At 45.2% G+C, this 20,362-nt stretch overlaps 1 protein-coding gene across 2 annotated transcripts in view; it reads left to right on the top strand.

Moving 5' to 3' along the window:
- RAB2B (RAB2B, member RAS oncogene family) overlaps positions 1–20,362 on the top strand; it is a 66,013-nt gene that overhangs the window by 10,344 nt on the left and 35,307 nt on the right. The window lies entirely within an intron of this gene.

Below are 20,362 nucleotides of genomic sequence, written 5' to 3'. Positions count from 1 at the left end.
GAGTCTGCATGATTTGTTGTATGTATTGTGCAAATCGGATGGGATATTGAGTGGGATCAGGCGCATTATGCAGGAGGGACATACCTTCAGCAGGGGACCAAGGAAAATACTGTCGGGTCTGGTGATATCTAGTTCCCATTACCCCGTCAGCACCAGGTTCCCTAAAGGGTCTTGGTACTACCCTAACAGGGGCAAGTACAGCGCCATGTCTAGGTGTACCACAGACTAGGCAATCATTTCTCCAATCTGGATTTTGTTGTCCACAGTGTGAACATACCCATCCTCCTACCCCACCAAGATTGGGATACAAGGCTGGAAATTGTTTTCCTCCTTCTGCTCCTCCAGATGGTACAAATGATTGGGCTTTTGGATTTAGGTAAGGTGGTGGGATTATGTCACAACTTTTTCCCTTCCCCATAATCCATTTGGAAGTGTCTGGATCATACTTCCAATTCTCCTCTTTAGCTGTTTTTGAGACCTCTATCATACAGTGTATGATTTCTTCCCACCCATTGTCTTTGATAATTCCACCTCGTTCTTTACTCAGTTTTTCCCATTCTGTACTGAACATAAGTGCTTCTGAAATTCCCAATTTTTCTCTTACCCTTCTAATCTGACTTCTGACTGTCTTCCCACATCTTTCCTGTATGATATCTGCTGCTTCCACTTGTCCTAAGACGGTTTTTGTCTGTTTATTTCCCATTTTTCTTTTTTTTTTTTTTTTCTTTCTTTCAATATTAGCTATTTCTACCCCAGGTGACGTTTGGACAATCACTTATCCTAGGTGATGTCTCGTTGCCTTCTCTCCTAGGGAGCTAAAATATTGAAGGGCTGATCTGCTCCATTCTTTCTAATGTGCAGAATGTACTTAAGTGCTATTATGCACGCAAACAGACCCAGCAACACCATACAGATCACAAAACTTTCTGTGTCAGTTAGCATACTTGTCCCAGGCTCATGGACCCGCGTCCTGGGCTCATTCTATCAAACCTTATCCAGAAATGAAGGAGGTTAAGCACTTAAATGAGAGTCAAGCATGGGCGGAGGTCTCCCCGAAAGGACGCAACCACATGACCCAGTTAGGCTGACTTCCGTGTATAAGGCTTATACCCCAACTATTTCGGCTTATTTTTCTACGCACCTTTGCTCTTCTTTCACAACATACCACAACCTTCACACTGTTCACACACTGCCAGGGACAGGACTCATAAATCTATACAATATAGTAACCCGAGTTTTATAGGTATCTACTCACTACTAGACTAACCCAGCGTGACACGGCTCATAGAGATCTTTCGGATAATACAAGGCAGATAAAAGAGAACTAATAATGTCTCTTACCTGGCCAGGTTTTTCAGTTCATTTGCCGTCCATTATCCCAGATCTCCATTGTCCGTATCTGCAGGTGAATCTCGAGCAAATACTCTCATCTCGGGTCCCTGTTCGGTGCGCCAAAGAAATGTTAAGTCCTTCTCAGTCCCTGGCTTACTAGAGGTAGGGATCCTGAGTAAATGACACGCAAACAAGGTATTGTGTGATCATATACAGGGGAAGCCCAGGAGCACATCTCTCTCTCTGGGCTTTGCCCTCCCTTTATATAGAAAGAATTATTCTTTTACAGACATGCGCACAAGCGCTCATATTTCACTATCTCTTACATAAACAATCTATACCAGTCTTTATCAGTAGAAAGTTACATCATCTGGAAGGTGAATGAAAGGCTGCTATTGAAAGAAGGAATGCACACATGATTACTTCCATAAAAGGAAATGTCAAGTCAGCAGAAATGTATCTTGTTGTAAGCGAGATTTCTCAGGAAGAAGACAAGAATAATTCCTTTAGTTCAGTCTGATCTCCACACAGGTAAATATGCCCTGAAGCTCAGCTGGCGTGTCTCGATGCTGTGGCCACGCCAATGTGAGGGGCCGGGCCCATGTGACGTGCCGTTCCCGGGTGCCGGCAGAGCTCTCCCGGATATTGCAGCCAAGGGTCACCGGGGGTTGGAGCATGGCCTAGTTGTTCTCGGAGGAAATAGCCATGAGAGCCGGTGACGTGGCCAGTGAGGACCAAGGGCAGGCATCATGCAGATGGCACCGAGGAGAAGACGACCTGGAGGACCCCAGCTGACCTGGAAATTTGGGGGGCCCAGATCATAGGCGTGGCCTAAAATTTAAAAGGATGCTGGGACAGGACCCACTGCTTCCTAATCCATGATCCTCTCTAAATCAAAAAGGTGTGCACAAGCTCCTAAGAGTACACCCCTTTAAGGTGTAATTCATAAGATTGGCAAAAAAGTTACTCTTTAAAAATTGCTTCATGGCGATGTTGGATCTGAAGGATTCTTACTACCATGTGCCTATACGTGCATTTCAGTTTAGAGCCCTCCCTTTTGGTCTCGCTATTGTCCCACAGGGCTTAACCAAGGTGGTCATGGCCCATCTGTGGGGAAAGGTATGTCTTAATTGACTCCTATCTGGATGATTTTTTAGTAATGGGCAATTCGGCCCATCATTGAGGAAATAATGTCCACTTTGGAGCAATTGCCAACGTTGTTAAACCTTAGGAAATCCCGTTTAGAGCCCCTAAAGGTGTAGGAGTTCCTGGGCCTTGTGCTGGATTTTATGGTATAGGAGTGTCGGCTGCCAGATGATAAAATATCCAGTGCCAGGTGTTGAGAGCCTTGGAGAGTCCCACTAGGTCCCTTTTTAGAAGTGCGTTGTCCTTTCTAGGTTCACTAAGTTCTTGTATTCCAGCTGTTCTGTGGGCGTAATTCCAGCCCTGCCATGAGATGTTTTGCTTAACAATTCCATTAGGAGATACCTGGAAGGAATGATATCTCTATCCCCATCTTCAATACACGCCCTTCCTTGGTTACTGGATCTTGCTGATCTGTCCAGGGTGGGTTCCCTGAGTGATTGACGTATTCCGGGTGGTCACCATGGACTCGGGGTGGGGGGCCATCTTGGTGATGTAGCAGTCCAAGGGATTTGGATGGTGGAGGAGATAGGTGGTTCATCTAATATAAAAGAGTTGAGGCAGTTATAAGAAGGCTCCTTATGTCCCTACAGAGTCACCATGTCAGGATCCTTTCCGACAATAGGGTGACAGTGGCCTACGTCAGCCACCAAGGAGGGACCAGGTCCAGACCTTTTAATGAAAGTGATGGATTGTGTATTCTACATGGCAGAAGCCCATTTCCTGTCCTTAACAGCTCTTCACATAAGGGGAAGAGAAAACACCAAAGCGGAGAGTTGGAGCTAAATTAGATCATCTTCGGCCAGATTGTACAGATTTGTGCTCATCCGGATATAGACCTCTTTGCCACCAGGGGGGACGGGAAAGTGGAGCATTTCTGTTCTCTCAACCCCAGAGAAGGTCCATGGGGGGGGGGGTAGATGCCTTCCTTGTACAATGGAACTTCAGCCTGGCATATGCCTTCCCTCCAATATCCCTGATTTCATTGGTAATAAGGACGAGGCAAGGGTTACCGTATCTTTTGACCCAGAAGGCCATGGTTTTCTTGGCTGAGGATTATGTTGATTACTGATCCGAGGGTATTTCCGGAGCTTCTAGATCTTTCGGGGACCAGTCTTCTATCCACGAGTATCCAGCCTACATATGACGACTTGGAATTTGAGAGGCTGCTATCGATAGAAAAAGGGTTTTCTTCCAGTCTGGTAGCCACTCTACTTCAGAGTAGGAAAGTTGTCATGGCCAGAATATGGAGGAAATTTCTGTCTACCTCGGAATCAAATATTGGAGGGGGGGTTCCTGCAAAAAGGACCATCTACTAGCACCCTCAAGGTCCAGGTATCCGCTCTGGGGGCCCTGTTTAGTTGTGATCAGGCAGAGCATTATTAGCTATCTAGGTTTATCAAGGCATCTAGATCTAGGGCCATCTTTAGAGGAAAGATGGTGCCATTGAACTTTAAACTTAGTTTTGATACCTATGACAGAAGCACATTTTAAGCTGATTGAGTTAGCCCCAATAAAGGTTCTTTCTCTTAAAACGGTTCTTCTGGTGTAGTTAACATCTGGCCGATGGGTCAGTGATATTCAGGCCCTTTCCAGAGTTCCACCATACACTGTTTTTAGAGGATAGAGTTGTCTTGAAGCCGGATCCATCCTACCTACCTAAGTTGGCTTCTAGGTTTCATAGGTTACAGGAGATAGGAGGGAAGAACTGTGCTGACCCAAAGAATCAGAAAGAGACGCTCCATACACTAGACGTTAGGAGGTGTCTATTAGAATACCTGTCTGTTACTGATCCTTGGAAAAATGATTCCTTATTCGTGTCTGTCCAGGGATCCAGGAAAGGATTTAAGGTTTCAAAATGCACATTAGCTTGGTGGATCAGGGAAGCCTTTCCTTAGCTTATATCAAGTGGTAGGGTAGCGCCAGAAGGTCCAAGAACTCACTCCTCTCATGCCGTGGCAGCCTCCTGGTTGGAGAGATCAGAGGTATCAATCGAGCAACTACTTGGTCTTCTCCTTCCACTTTCTATAATCATAGACTTGATATGGGTTCCTCTTCCATCCTCACTTTTGGAAGAAGGGTGCTTCAGGCAGTGGTCCCTCCCTGAATTGTTAATTCTTACCGCTGTAATTCTCTCATGGTGCTGTCATGGGAGATCAAATAAAGTCTTCGTTATTTACTGGTAACAGGATTTTTCGGAGGCCATGACGGCACCCTTATATTCCCTCCCTCCACTTGTGGGTGAGCACTTCTTCACTTGTACATAATCACGTTTTGGGAAATTAGTATAATTGGTATATATTTTGCAATTAACCATGGGAGGTCCTCTTGTGCTCTGTAATCCAACTGATGTGTGGGAGAGGTGCTGCTCGTTTGTCTGTGGGTTTTCTGTCCTTGAAGGGCGGATCCCCTCTCTCGTGGTGCTGTTATGGGCTCCGAAAAATCCCGTTACCAGTAAGTAACGAAGACTTCCGTGGTCATGAGCAATAGCCATAGACATATACATCCATGGCCTAAAGTGTTGGCACCGTTTTAAATTGTTACGGAAAATGAAGTATTTCTTCAAGAAAATTATTGCATTTTCAAACGTTTTGTTATACACTTTATTTCCTTTGTGTGTATGGAACAACACAAAAAAACATGAGGTGGATGGGGGCATATTGGACATAATTTCACACAAACCCGCAAAAATGGACTGGAAAAATCGTTTGTGCCCTCATCTTAGTTTTTGGTTGCATGTCTTTTGGAATAAAATAACTGCAATCAGTCGCTTCCTATAACAATCAACGAGTTTCTTACACCTCTCAACTGGAATTCTGTACCACTTTTTTTTTTTTTTTTTTTTTTTAATCTGCTCCAGGTCTTTCCTATTTAAGGGTGCCTTCTCCCAAAATCTCTCCACAGGTGTTTAATGAGATTTACATCCAAATCCATTGGTGGCCAATTCGGAACTCTCCAACGCTTTTCCATTCATTTCTGGGCACTTCTTGAAGTATGGTTGGAGTCCTTGTCCTGCTGGAAGACCCATGACCTAGGACTCAAACCCAGCTTTCTGACATTGGGCACTATGTTGTGACCCAAAATCCTTTGGTAATCTTCAGAGTCCATGATGCCTTGCAAACTGTCAAGACACCCAGTGCCAGAGTCAGTAAAACCTCTTTGAACCTCCACCATATCTTACTGTAGGTAATGTGATCTTGTCTTTTGTAGGCCTCTTTCTGTTTTCGTTAATCAGAAGAATGATGTGCTTTACCAAAAAGCTCTATCTTGGTCTCCTCTGTCCACAAAGCTCTTTCCCAGAAGGCTTTTGGCTGACCCTTGTACATTTTGGAAAACTGCTTTCTAGCTTTATGTTCCTGTGTCAGCAGTGGGGTCCTCCTGGGTCTCCTGCCATACCGTTTCATTTAATTCAAATGTCGACTGGTAGTTTGTGTTGACACTGATGCACCCTGGGCTTGCAGGACAGGTTGAATTTCTTTGGAACTTATTGGGGCTGCATATCCACCGTGGACAACGGAAGTACAAGAATGTTGATGAGATCCAAAACTGTTGAAAATTAAGTCCTCAGACAATTCTCTTCTCCTCTACCTGTTCTCCTTACTTTGTGTGGCACACACAATGCAAAGAATAAGTAAACTTTTCCCCTTTTCATCTGGTTTCAGGAGTGACTTTCATAATGCCCACACCTGTCACTTGCCACAGGTGAGTTTGAACAAGCATTACATGCTTGAAACAGTTGTTCACCCACAATTTTGTTAAGGTGCCAACTATTCTATCTGGTCCATTTTTAGGGTTTTGTGTGAAATTGTGTCCAGTTTTCCTTTTTTCACTGTATTTTTGTGTTCCAATACATACAGGATAATAAAGGTGTATTTGGACTCATTTCCTGGGAGAAATACTTCATTTTCTGGAACCATTTCAAGGGTGCCAACACTTAAGGCCATGATTGTAAGATTTGTGATTGGTGAGGGGGGCATGGCATTTGTTGGAGAATGTCCTAGTTTGCACCTCTACAAAAACAGATGGTATATTACATTTTCAGTAAAATGAATATAAGATCTTGCTCATGATTGGAGTTTACAACCCAAGAGCTTGTGCACACTGCACATGACCGTAAAACTCATTTTGACTCCTGGTACTGGTCCTCATGTTGTTCAATGCGGCCCGATTTTTCTAGTGTTTGGATTTTTTTTTTTTATTCGATCAAGTGGTCCAAGGAACTGGCAGGCGCATCGGGCAGCATAATGCTGATAATCTGCAAATTGACAGCATATCTGCAGGTTAATGGTGTCATTTCTGGTGACAGGTTCTCTTTAATTTTGTAGTACAAAACTCCAATGAAATGTTGCCAGTTAGCGCGTGCACATACTGCGATCTCCGGCGCTATTTTATTGAAGATGCTATATTTGCTAATTCGCGGATAGTGTCTTTATAAAAATAAATGCCAAAAATGTACTAATAAAAATGCTGAGGTATATGGATGTGTTGTGGTGGTAACTGCACTGCCACTTAACCTGCTATTTGTTATCTGAAGGGTTATTCTTTGACAGGTTCATCATATTTTTTTTTTTCTTGGACTGTTGGGGGGAGGGTGGTTCAGGTCAAATTGTTGAAATATATTGAGAATATCTGTATTGTATATACTTATATATGTTCGTTACATATTAGCTGATCACCTATAGAGGATGCTTGGTCAGTAGAGTGGTGGTACGGCTACATGGGGGCAGTCGACTAGGAGCGGAGGCACCATACCGTTTCAAACTAGAGTGCCAACCTCCGCTGTCAGTTAGGGAATTATGTCCCTATTTTCCCTCACTTCTCTGCTTTTTTTTTTTTTATTTTTTTTTTTATTTGTTTTTAACCTTTTTGATGTGCAGGTATGTTGTCGTCATGAATTGGGGTTTTAAACTAATGAGAACTTTTTTGTTTGTTTACAAGCCTCGTAGATTGACTGTGGGGGCTCATATTGTATATAAAAGGTGGTCGGAATACTTAATTCTGCTCAATGTTAAGTCATGCAATTAACAAAAATGGTTGTTAAAATTGAGCGGAATTAATTTCAGCCTATTGGTTCGGCCTCCACAGTAGTCAGTCTCTCATGTGGCCCCTCGGGAAAATTAATCTCCCACCACTGCTCTATTATGTATAGTGCTGTTTTGCATAGTTCTGTGCATAAGGAAAAATGTGCGCTATGCAGCTATTTTGTCAGCGGGGTGTGTGCCCACTCCTTCTAAACTGCCCGCAGCCCTCTATCCTTAACCTGCCCCTGGCTGAGCCTAGCATTCGCCATTAAATTGGGAAAGGGGAGTAAAGTGCTGCCACATATGTCCATCAGGGGCTATTTTTCCATGAACAAAAAAAGGAAGGAGCATACCAGAATCCGCTATGTCGGACTCTTCTTTCCCCTGACATCCCCTCAGATAGGCTAGGGCCACCTGACAGGTTTTCTCTCATCCAAGAAAATTGGTCCGATTTATGGTGATCAGAAGGTCTCAGATGTGGAGGGGAAAAAAAGTTTCTCCACTTTACTCAGTCGGTCCATGAAAACTAGACCTCACTCAGATGTCATCTGATTTTTACACAGTTATGTGCTTGGCTCAGTGACCCCTTCTTCCAATGCGTTTCCCCCCTCCTTCCATTATTTAGGGGTTCATCAGGGAATTTCTTTAATTAAGACAAGAAAAGGAGACAATAAGCCGTACTGCAATGAGGATAACCGCTCACCGGCCCAGGCAGTATGCCCCCTAGATTCAGTATGAGCCCACACATTGTTCCCTATATACAGTACTAGATGGCGGCCCGATTCTAACGCATCGGGTATTCTAGAATATGTATGTATGTATATAGCAGCCACATAGTGTATATAGCACAGGCCACGTAGTATAGAAGAGTACTACGTGGCCTGTGGTATATACCATGTGGCTGCTATATACTTACATACATATTCTAGAATACCCAATGCATTCATATAGGCCACGCAGTAAATAAAACAGGCCACGTGTCATATAACACAGCCCACACCGTATATAGCAGCCACGCAGTATGTAACACTGGCCACGTAATATATAACACAGCCCACATAGTATCTAACAGTGGCCACGTAGTATATAGCACGCAGTATAGAACACAGCCACGTAGTATATAACACTGCCCATGTAGTATATAACGCAGCCCACGCAGTATAGCACACAGCCCACATAGTATCTAACACTGGCCAGGTAGTATATAGCAGCCACGCGGTATCTAACACAGCCCACGTAGTATTTAGCAGTGTGGGCACCATATCCCTGTTAAAAAAAAAAAAAATAAAATAAATAATAATTAAAATAAAAAATAGTCATATACTCACCCGCTGGCGGGATCCAGCGAACCTCTGGCAATGCGCACGGTTGCCGCCATCTTGCGTTCCCGGGATGCATTGCGAAATTACCCAGATCACTTAGCGGTCTCGCGAGACCGCTAAGTCTTCTGGGTAATTTCGCAATGCATCTCTGGGACCAGAAGCTGGCAGGAGCGCATCGTCGGACTACGGAAGGTGAGAATAGCAGGTTTTTTTTTTTTTTTTTTTTTTTTATTATTATTTTTAACATTAGATCGTTTTACTATTGCTGCTGCATAGGCAGCATCAATAGTAAAAACTTGGTCACACAGGGTTAATAGTGGCGGTGACTGAGTGAGTTACCCGCGGCATAACGCGGTCTGTTACCGCTGGCATTAACCCTGTGTGAGCGCTGACTGCAGGGGAGTATGGAGCGTGCGCCGGGCACTGACTGCAGGGGAGTATGGAGCGGGCGCCGGGCACTGACTGCAGGGGACAAGGGAGGGACTAAATTGACTGTGGCCGTCGCTGATTGGTCGCGGCAGCCATGACAGGCAGCTGGCATGACCAATTAGCGACTTGGATTTCCATCAGATAGAGGCCGCGACCAATGAATATCCAGGATGGACAGACAGACGGAAGTGACCCTTAGACAATTATATAGTAGATGATCCCACACATGCCTCCCCTGCAGCCTCCAATCAAACAGGGTAACGTTAATCTGGGCGGCGCCCAGGGTAAAATGCCCACGTCCCTCTCACAGCACACAATCTATCCTATGCTGTTTGCTTCTTGCCATCACCACGAGCTGCCAGCAGGAGGGCAGCACAGGGAGGCAGAGCCAGCACTGAGCACTGCAGGGGTCTGGAGCTGCAGGAGCAGACAGGCGGGAATTTCAGAGGCTCTGCGAGTAAAGCTGATGTGACCATGCAGAGCGTGCTGCCTGCTCATGTCTGCTATATTGTCAGGTGGACGGCGCACAAGACATAAGAGCAATCTGGAACACACCCCGGAGCCTCAGGCAGTAGCCCAGATTGCCCTCATTATAATCTTCCCACAGGATCAGCCGAGCCGATGCTCTGATACAAGCAGCGCTGATCAGATTCTAACGTGTGTCAGGAAAATCTCCCTTCTCTGGCCATTTCATTCTATAGACAGCTGAGGTCGTGTCAGCACCCAGGTGTATGTGTATATATACACATAATGCCGCACACCCACCACATCACCACACATAATCCAACCCCTCACCACATCACCACACATAATCCAACCCATCACCACACATAATCCAACCCCCACCACATTACCACACATAATCCGCACCACATTACCACACATAATCCGCACCACATTACCACACATAATCCGCACCACATTACCACACATAATCCGCACCACATTACCACACACAATCCGCACCACATTACCACACACCATCCGCACCACATTCACACACAATCCGCACCACATCACCACACATAATCCAACCCCCACCACATCACCACACATAATCCGACCCCACACCACATCACCACACATAATACCGCCCCCCACCACATTACCACACATAATCCCACCACATCACCACACACAATCCCGTCCCACCACATCGCCACACATAATCCCGCCCCCACCACATCGCCACACATAATCCCGCCCCCACCACATCGCCACACATAATCCTGCCCCCCACCACATCGCCACACATAATCCTGCCCCCCCTGTTATGGCTGGCAATCAGGCAACACAGCGTGCAGTAATCAGCGCACATACAGAGATCTGGCAATAACCAAAAACAATAGGACGAGCTCTGAGACGTGGAATCTCTGTAGACTGCAGTACCTGATCTATCCTCACACAACTATAAGCAGCAGTGGATTGCGCCTAACAACTACCTATGCAACTCGGCACTGCCTGAGGAGCTGACTAGCCTGAAGATAGAAATACAAGCCTGACTTACCTCAGAGAAATACCCCAAAGGAATAGGCAGCCCCCCACATATAATGACTGTTAGCAAGATGAAAAGACAAACGTAGGAATGAAATAGATTCAGCAAAGTGAGGCCCGATATTCTAGACAGAGCGAGGATAGCAAAGAGAACTATGCAGTCTACAAAAAACCCTAAAACGAAAACCACGCAAAGGGGCAAAAAGACCCACCGTGCCGAACTAACAGCACGGCGGTGCACCCCTCTGCTTCTCAGAGCTTCCAGCAAAAGACAATAGCAAGCTGGACAGAAAAAAACAGAAAACAAACTAGAAGCACTTATCTAGCAGAGCAGCAGGCCCAAGGAAAGATGCAGTAGCTCAGATCCAACACTGGAACATTGACAAGGAGCAAGGAAGACAGACTCAGGTGGAGCTAAATAGCAAGGCAGCCAACGAGCTCACCAAAACACCTGAGGGAGGAAGCCCAGAGACTGCAATACCACTTGTGACCACAGAAGTGAACTCAGCCACAGAATTCACAACAGTACCCCCCCCTTGAGGAGGGGTCACCGAACCCTCACCAGAACCCCCAGGCCGACCAGGATGAGCCACATGAAAGGCACGAACAAGATCTGGGGCATGGACATCAGAGGCAAAAACCCAGGAATTATCTTCCTGAGCATAACCCTTCCATTTGACCAGATACTGGAGTTTCCGTCTAGAGACACGAGAATCCAAAATCTTCTCCACAATATACTCCAATTCCCCCTCCACCAAAACAGGGGCAGGAGGCTCCACAGATGGAACCATAGGTGCCACGTATCTCCTCAACAACGACCTATGGAATACATTATGTATGGAAAAGGAGTCTGGGAGGGTCAGACGAAAAGACACCGGATTGAGAATCTCAGAAATCCTATACGGACCAATAAAACGAGGTTTAAATTTAGGAGAGGAAACCTTCATAGGAATATGACGAGAAGATAACCAAACCAAATCCCCAACACGAAGTCGGGGTCCCACACGGCGTCTGCAATTAGCGAAAAGCTGAGCCTTCTCCTGGGACAAGGTCAAATTGTCCACTACCTGAGTCCAGATCTGCTGCAACCTGTCCACCACAGAATCCACACCAGGACAGTCCGAAGACTCAACCTGTCCTGAAGAGAAACGAGGATGGAACCCAGAATTGCAGAAAAATGGAGAGACCAAGGTAGCCGAGCTGGCCCGATTATTAAGGGCGAACTCAGCCAACGGCAAAAATGACACCCAATCATCCTGGTCAGCGGAAACAAAACATCTCAGATATGTTTCCAAGGTCTGATTGGTTCGTTCGGTCTGGCCATTAGTCTGAGGATGGAAGGCCGAGGAGAAAGATAGGTCAATGCCCATCCTACCACAAAAGGCTCGCCAGAACCTCGAGACAAACTGGGAACCTCTGTCAGAAACAATATTCTCAGGAATGCCATGTAAACGAACCACATGCTGGAAGAACAAAGGCACCAAATCAGAGGAGGAAGGCAATTTAACCAAGGGCACCAGATGGACCATTTTAGAAAAGCGATCACAGACCACCCAAATGACCGACATTTTTTGAGAAACGGGAAGGTCAGAAATGAAATCCATCGAAATATGTGTCCAAGGCCTCTTCGGGACCGGCAAGGGCAAAAGCAACCCACTGGCACGTGAACAGCAGGGCTTAGCCCTAGCACAAATTCCACAGGACTGCACAAAAGCACGCACATCCCGTGACAGAGATGGCCACCAGAAGGATCTAGCAACCAACTCCCTGGTACCAAAGATTCCTGGATGACCGGCCAGCACCGAACAATGAAGTTCAGAGATAACTTTACTAGTCCACCTATCAGGGACGAACAGTTTCTCGGCCGGACAACGATCAGGTTTATTAGCCTGAAATTTCTGCAACACTCTCCGCAAATCAGGGGAGATGGCAGACACAATGACTCCTTCCTTGAGGATACTCGCCGGCTCAGATAACCCCGGAGAGTCGGGCACAAAACTCCTAGACAGAGCATCCGCCTTCACATTTTTAGAGCCCGGAAGGTATGAAATCACAAAATCAAAACGAGCAAAAAATAACGACCAACGGGCCTGTCTAGGATTCAAGCGCTTGGCAGACTCGAGATAAGTCAAGTTCTTATGATCAGTCAATACCACCACGCGATGCTTAGCACCCTCAAGCCAATGACGCCACTCCTCGAATGCCCACTTCATGGCCAGCAACTCTCGGTTGCCCACATCATAATTACGCTCAGCAGCAGAAAATTTCCTGGAAAAGAAAGCACATGGTTTGAACACTGAGCAACCAGAACCTCTCTGTGACAAAACCGCCCCTGCACCAATCTCAGAAGCATCAACCTCGACCTGGAACGGAAGAGAAACATCAGGTTGACACAACACAGGGGCACAGCAAAAACGACGCTTCAACTCCTGAAAAGCTTCCACGGCAGCAGAAGACCAATTAACCAAATCAGCACCCTTCTTGGTCAAATCGGTCAATGGTCTGGCAATGCTAGAAAAATTACAGATGAAGCGACGATAAAAATTAGCAAAGCCCAGGAATTTCTGCAGACTTTTTAGAGATGTCGGCTGAGTCCAATCCTGGATGGCCTGAACCTTAACCGGATCCATCTCGATAGTAGAAGGGGAAAAGATGAACCCCAAAAATGAAACTTTCTGCACACCGAAGAGACACTTTGATCCCTTCACGAACAAGGAATTAGCACGCAGTACCTGGAAAACCATTCTGACTTGCTTCACATGAGACTCCCAATCATCTGAGAAGATCAAAATGTCATCCAAGTAAACAATCAAGAATTTATCCAGATACTCACGGAAAATGTCATGCATAAAAGACTGAAAAACAGATGGAGCATTGGCAAGTCCGAACGGCATCACCAGATACTCAAAATGACCCTCGGGCGTATTAAATGCCGTTTTCCATTCATCTCCCTGCCTGATTCTCACCAGATTATACGCACCACGAAGATCAATCTTAGTAAACCAACTAGCCCCCTTAATCCGAGCAAACAAGTCAGAAATCAATGGCAAGGGATACTGAAACTTAACAGTGATCTTATTAAGAAGGCGGTAATCAATACACGGTCTTAGCGAACCATCCTTCTTGGCTACAAAAAAGAACCCTGCTCCCAATGGTGACGACGATGGGCGAATATGTCCCTTCTCCAGGGACTCCTTCACATAACTGCGCATAGCGGTGTGTTCAGGTACGGACAAATTAAATAAACGACCCTTATGGAATTTACTACCAGGAATCAAATCGATAGCACAATCACAATTCCTATGCGGAGGTAGGGCATCAGACTTGGACTCTTCAAATACATCCTGAAAGTCCGACAAGAACTCTGGGATGTCAGAAGGAATGGATGACGAAATAGACAAAAATGGAACATCACCATGTACTCCCTGACAACCCCAGCTGGTTACCGACATAGAGTTCCAATCCAATACTGGATTATGGGTTTGTAGCCATGGCAACCCCAACACGACCACATCATGCAAATTATGCAGTACCAGAAAGCGAATAACTTCCTGATGTGCAGGAGCCATGCACATGGTCATCTGGGCCCAGTACTGAGGCTTATTCTTGGCCAAAGGTGTAGCATCAATTCCTCTCAACGGAATAGGACACCGCAAAGGCTCCAAGAAAAATCCACAACGTTTAGCATAATCCAAATCCATCAGATTCAGGGCAGCGCCCGAATCCACAAACGCCATGACAGAATACGATGACAAAGAGCACATTAAGGTAATGGACAAAAGGAATTTGGACTGTACAGTACCAATAACGGCAGAGCTATCGAACCGCCTAGTGCGTTTAGGACAATCAGAAATAGCATGAGTAGAATCACCACAATAGAAACACAGTCTGTTCAGACGTCTGTGTTCTTGCCGTTCTACTTTAGTCATAGTCCTGTCGCACTGCATAGGCTCAGGTTTACTCTCAGGCAGTACCGCCAGATGGTGCACAGATTTACGCTCGCGCAAGCGACGACCGATCTGAATGGCCAAGGACATAGACTCATTCAAACCAGCAGGCATAGGAAATCCCACCATTACATCCTTAAGAGCTTCAGAGAGACCCTTTCTGAACAAAGCCGCTAGTGCAGATTCATTCCACAGAGTGAGTACTGACCATTTTCTAAATTTCTGACAATATACTTCTACATCATCCTGACCCTGGCATAAAGCCAGCAGATTTTTCTCAGCCTGATCCACTGAATTAGGCTCATCGTAAAGCAATCCGAGCGCCAGGAAAAATGCATCAACATTACTCAATGCAGAATCTCCTGGTGCAAGAGAAAACGCCCAGTCCTGTGGGTCGCCGCGCAAAAAAGAAATAATAATCAAAACCTGTTGAATAGGATTACCAGAAGAATGAGGTTTCAAGGCCAAAAATAGCTTACAATTATTTCTGAAGCTCAGGAACTTAGTTCTGTCACCAAAAAACAAATCAGGAATCGGAATTCTTGGTTCTAGCATCGATTTCTGATCAATAGTATCTTGAATCTTTTGTACATTTACAACGAGATTATCCATTGAGGAGCACAGAGCCTGAATATCCATGTCCACAGCTGTGTCCTGAAGCACTCTAATGTCTAGGGGAAAAAAAAGACTGAAGACAGAGCTAAGAAAAAAAAATGTCAGGATTTCTTTTTTCCCTCTATTGGGAATCATTGGTGTGGCTCCTTGTACTGTTATGGCTGGCAATCAGGCAACACAGCGTGCAGTAATCAGCGCACATACAGAGATCTGGCAATAACCAAAAACAATAGGACGAGCTCTGAGACGTGGAATCTCTGTAGACTGCAGTACCTGATCTATCCTCACACAACTATAAGCAGCAGTGGATTGCGCCTAACAACTACCTATGCAACTCGGCACTGCCTGAGGAGCTGACTAGCCTGAAGATAGAAATACAAGCCTGACTTACCTCAGAGAAATACCCCAAAGGAATAGGCAGCCCCCCACATATAATGACTGTTAGCAAGATGAAAAGACAAACGTAGGAATGAAATAGATTCAGCAAAGTGAGGCCCGATATTCTAGACAGAGCGAGGATAGCAAAGAGAACTATGCAGTCTACAAAAAACCCTAAAACGAAAACCACGCAAAGGGGCAAAAAGACCCACCGTGCCGAACTAACAGCACGGCGGTGCACCCCTTTGCTTCTCAGAGCTTCCAGCAAAAGATAATAACAAGCTGGACAGAAAAAACAGAAAACAAACTAGAAGCACTTATCTAGCAGAGCAGCAGGCCCAAGGAAAGATGCAGTAGCTCAGATCCAACACTGGAACATTGACAAGGAGCAAGGAAGACAGACTCAGGTGGAGCTAAATAGCAAGGCAGCCAACGAGCTCACCCAAACACCTGAGGGAGGAAGCCCAGAGACTGCAATACCACTTGTGACCACAGAAGTGAACTCAGCCACAGAATTCACAACACCCCCCCCACCACATCGCCACACATAATCCTGCCCCCCACCACATCGCCACACATAATCCCGCCCCCCCATTACATTGCCACACACAATCCCGCCCCCCACCACATCGTCACACATAATCCCACCCCCCACATTACCACACGAGGCTCCGTCCTCGCACATTACCACACGAGGCTCCGTCCTCGCACATTACCACACGAGGCTCCGTCCTCGCACATTACCACACGAGGCTCCGTCCTCGCACATTACCACACGAGGCTCCGTCCTCGCACATTACCACACGAGGCTCCGTCCTCGCACATTACCACACGAGGCTCCGTCCTCGCACATTGCCAGAATACCATTGGACACTAGCGAAAATTGTGATATCCCGTTTAAGTTAACAAGAAAACAGTTCCCACTTCGTCTGGCTTATTCCATGACCATTACAAAATCGCAAGGACAAACATTCGATAAGATTGGCGTTCTCCTACCTGATCCTGTATTCACACATGGTCAATTATACACCGCATTCTCTAGAGTAACAAGTTGTAAAGGTCTTTCAGTTCAAATTGTACCTGGTAGAAGTCAAGGAAAGATCTTTGAAAATGACTATACATTTACTGTATATACTCGAGTATAAGCCGACCCGAATATAAGCCCCCCCCTCCCCCTAATTTTGCCACAAAAAACTGGGAAAACTTATTGACTCGAGTATAAGCCTATGGTGGAAAATGCAGCAGCTACCGGTGAATTTCAAAAATAAAAATAGATGCTCCATACCATTCATTATTGCCCCATAGATGCTCCATATAAAGCTGTGCCATATATAATGCTCTGCACCGTTCGTTATGGCCCCATAGATGCTCCATACAAAGCTGTGCCACATTTAACCCCTTCATGACCGTGGGATTTTTCATTTTTCCGTGTTCGTTTTTCACTCCCCTCCTTCCCAGAGCCATAACTTTTTTATTTTTCTGTCAATTTGGCCATGTGAGGGCTTATTTTTTGCGGGACGAGTTGTACTTTTGAACGACATCATTGGTTTTAGCATGTCGTGTACTAGAAAGCGGGAAAAAAATTCCAAGTGCGGTGAAATTGCAAAAAAAGTGCAGTCCCACACTTGTTTTTTGTTTGGCTTTTTTGCTAGGTTCACTAAATGCTAAAACTGACTTGACATTATGATTCTCCAGGTCAGTACAAGTTCGTAGACACCTAACATGTCTAGGTTATTTTTTATCTAAGTGGTGAAAAAAAATTCCAAACTTTGCTAAAAAAAAAATAAATAAATAAAAATTGCGCCATCTTCCGATACTGGTAGCATCTCCATTTTTCGTGATCTGGGGTCGGTTGAGGGCTTATTTTTTGCGTGCCGAGATGACGTTTTTAATGATAGCATTTCGGTGCAGATACGTTCTTTTGATCGCCCGTTATTGCATTTTAATGCAATGTCACGGCGACCAAAAAAACGTAATTCTGATGTTTCGAATTTTTTTCCCGCTACGCTGTTTAGCGATCAGGTTAATGCTTTTTTTTTAATTGATAGATCGGGCGATTCTGAGCGCGGCAATACCAAATATGTGTAGATTTGATTTTTTTTTTTTTATTGATTTATTTTGATTGGGGCGAAAGGGGGGTGATTTAAACTTTTATATTTTTTTTTTTAATTTTTTTTTACATTTTTTTCAACTTTTTTTTTTTTTTTACTTTTGCCATGCTTCAATAGCCTCCATGGGAGGCTAGAAGCAGGCACAACCCGATCGCCTCTGCTACATAGCAGCGATCTGCTGATCGCTGCTATGTAGCAGAAATGCAGGTGTGCTGTGAGCGCCGACCACAGGGTGGCACTCACAGCCACCGGCGATCAGTAACCATAGAGGTCTCAAGGACCTCTATGGTTACAATGGAGACGCATCGCCGACCCCCGATCATGTGACGGGGGTCGGCAATGATGTCATTTCTGGCCGCCCAGCCGGAAGCGGTAGTTAAATGCCGCTGTCTGCGTTTGACAGCGGCATTTAACTAGTTAATAGGTGCGGGCAGATCGCGATTCTGCCCGCGCCTATTACGGGCACATGTCAGCTGTTCAAAACAGCTGACATGTCCCGGCTTTGGTGCGGGCTCACCGCGGAGCCCTGCATCAAAGCAGGGGATCTGACCTTGGACGTACTATCCCGTCCAAGGTCAGAAAGGGGTTAATGCTCTGCACCGTTCATTATGGCCCCATAGATGCTCCATAGAAAGCTGTCCCCCATATAGAATGCTCTGCACCGTTCATTATGGCCCTATAGATGCTCCATAGAAAGCTGTGCCATATATAATGCTCTGCACCGTTCATTATGGCCCCATAGATGCTCCACATAAATCTGTGCCATATATAACGCTGCTGCTGCAATAAAAAAAAAAAAACGCCATACTCACCTCTCTTGCTTGCAGCTCCCAGCGTCCCGTCCCGACGTCTCTCCGCACTGACTGATCAGGCAGAGGGCGCCGCGCACACTAAATGCATCATCGCGCCCTCTGACCTGAACATGGAAGATGGAGAGACGCCGGGAAGATGGAGCGGCGCCCGGCGTGTGGATCGTGGACAGGTAAATATAACATACTTACCTGCTCCCGGCGCTCCTGACGCTCCCCCTGCCCGTCACACTGTCTTCAGGTGCCGCAGCTTCTTCCTCTATCAGCGGTCACCGTTACCGCTGATTAGAGAAATTAATATGCGGCTCCACCCCTATGGGAGTGGAGTCCATATTCATAAGTTTAATGAGCGGTCCCACGTGACAGCTGAACAGGGGAAGAGCTGCGGCACCCGATGACAGTGTGACGGCAGGGGGAGCGTCAGGACCGCCGGGACTAGGTGAGTATGCTTCAGACCTCTCCTCCTCACCTGCCGCTGACCGTGACTAGAGTATAAGCCGAGAGGGGCACTTTCAGCCCAAAAATTTGGGCTGAAAATCTCGGCTTATACTCGAGTATATACGGTAATTGTGTTTACAGAGAATTTTTAACTTAATTTGTTTCGTTTTGAAATTTGTTTAGATGCTGGAATGAATAAAAAACGTACATCTTACTGAATCCAGTTTGCTTTTGATTTTACACTGTGAATAAAATGTATTAGTATTATTCAGAATTTTAATGATTATTATTAACTTCATTTTAAGTTAATTTACCACCTGCGTAAGCGCTATTGAATGTTGTTATTATTTACTTTAGTTTAATCACCAGCAGCGTTAATTAGATAGCAAAGAGCGTGCCGAGCGTTAGCTGGCTGGAAACAGCTAGTTTCTCATATGAGGCGACGGCTCAAAAAAATCACCTCAGAAAGGATAAGGCAGAGTGTCTCCCGCTTCTGGGGCTACATCTATTTTTATAATCCACATTGAAGGACACTGTTATACAAGTTACATACATTTGAAACCATTCTATTGCTACAAGAGAAACCTTTCCTCACAAGTTACATTAATTATATTTTCAATGAGTACATTGTTTTAATAAACCATTCACATGTCTTGTAAGCATATTTCCCGACCTTGAACATCCCACACAGACATTCCGGAAAAATACATCAGCAAACAAGAAAATCTTACGTCAGCAAAATAATGAATATAGACTTTATAGAAGATTCTATTACATTAAGCTATTAAAGATCAATATAAGATTTCTATAACCGTGTGGTTCAAATTCTCAATATATATGTATAAAAAAAAAAGCCATCGTCTCAGCAGTAAAAGAATCATGGCTGTCTTGTCTTGGTCATAACTACCGTAAGTAGCAGCATTGCTTGAAGCGAGTTGGCCATGCTGCAGCTGCCAACACCGTACCCTTGGTGTGGGGGGACAGCCGTTGGATACATAGCCTCATATCTGATTGTATGGACCATAGTTAAACTAAAGAAAAGATGCATTGCAAAATTTACCTCAGTATATCCTCTTTAATAATAAAAAAACAAAACCCTCCATTGATTAGTTTTATTGCCTGACATCATACTGGACATTCAACCTGTAACGGATTTTCGGTTTTATAGGCGAAAACCTACGGTAATATCAATGAATGAAAATGTTGTACCTATCTTAAGATGAATCTGTCAGCAGGCTTTGCAATCCGAGAGCAGCATGATGTAGGGGCAGAGAGCCTAATCCCAAATATGTATCGCTTACTGAGCTGGATGTTGCTCTTTCA

This window comes from Ranitomeya imitator, chromosome 1 (assembly GCF_032444005.1).
Source record: "Ranitomeya imitator isolate aRanImi1 chromosome 1, aRanImi1.pri, whole genome shotgun sequence".
Taxonomy (NCBI): Eukaryota; Metazoa; Chordata; class Amphibia; order Anura; family Dendrobatidae; genus Ranitomeya; species Ranitomeya imitator.
The sequence above is the reverse complement of the archived record's forward strand: the minus strand, read 5'-3'. Positions and strand labels throughout refer to the sequence as shown.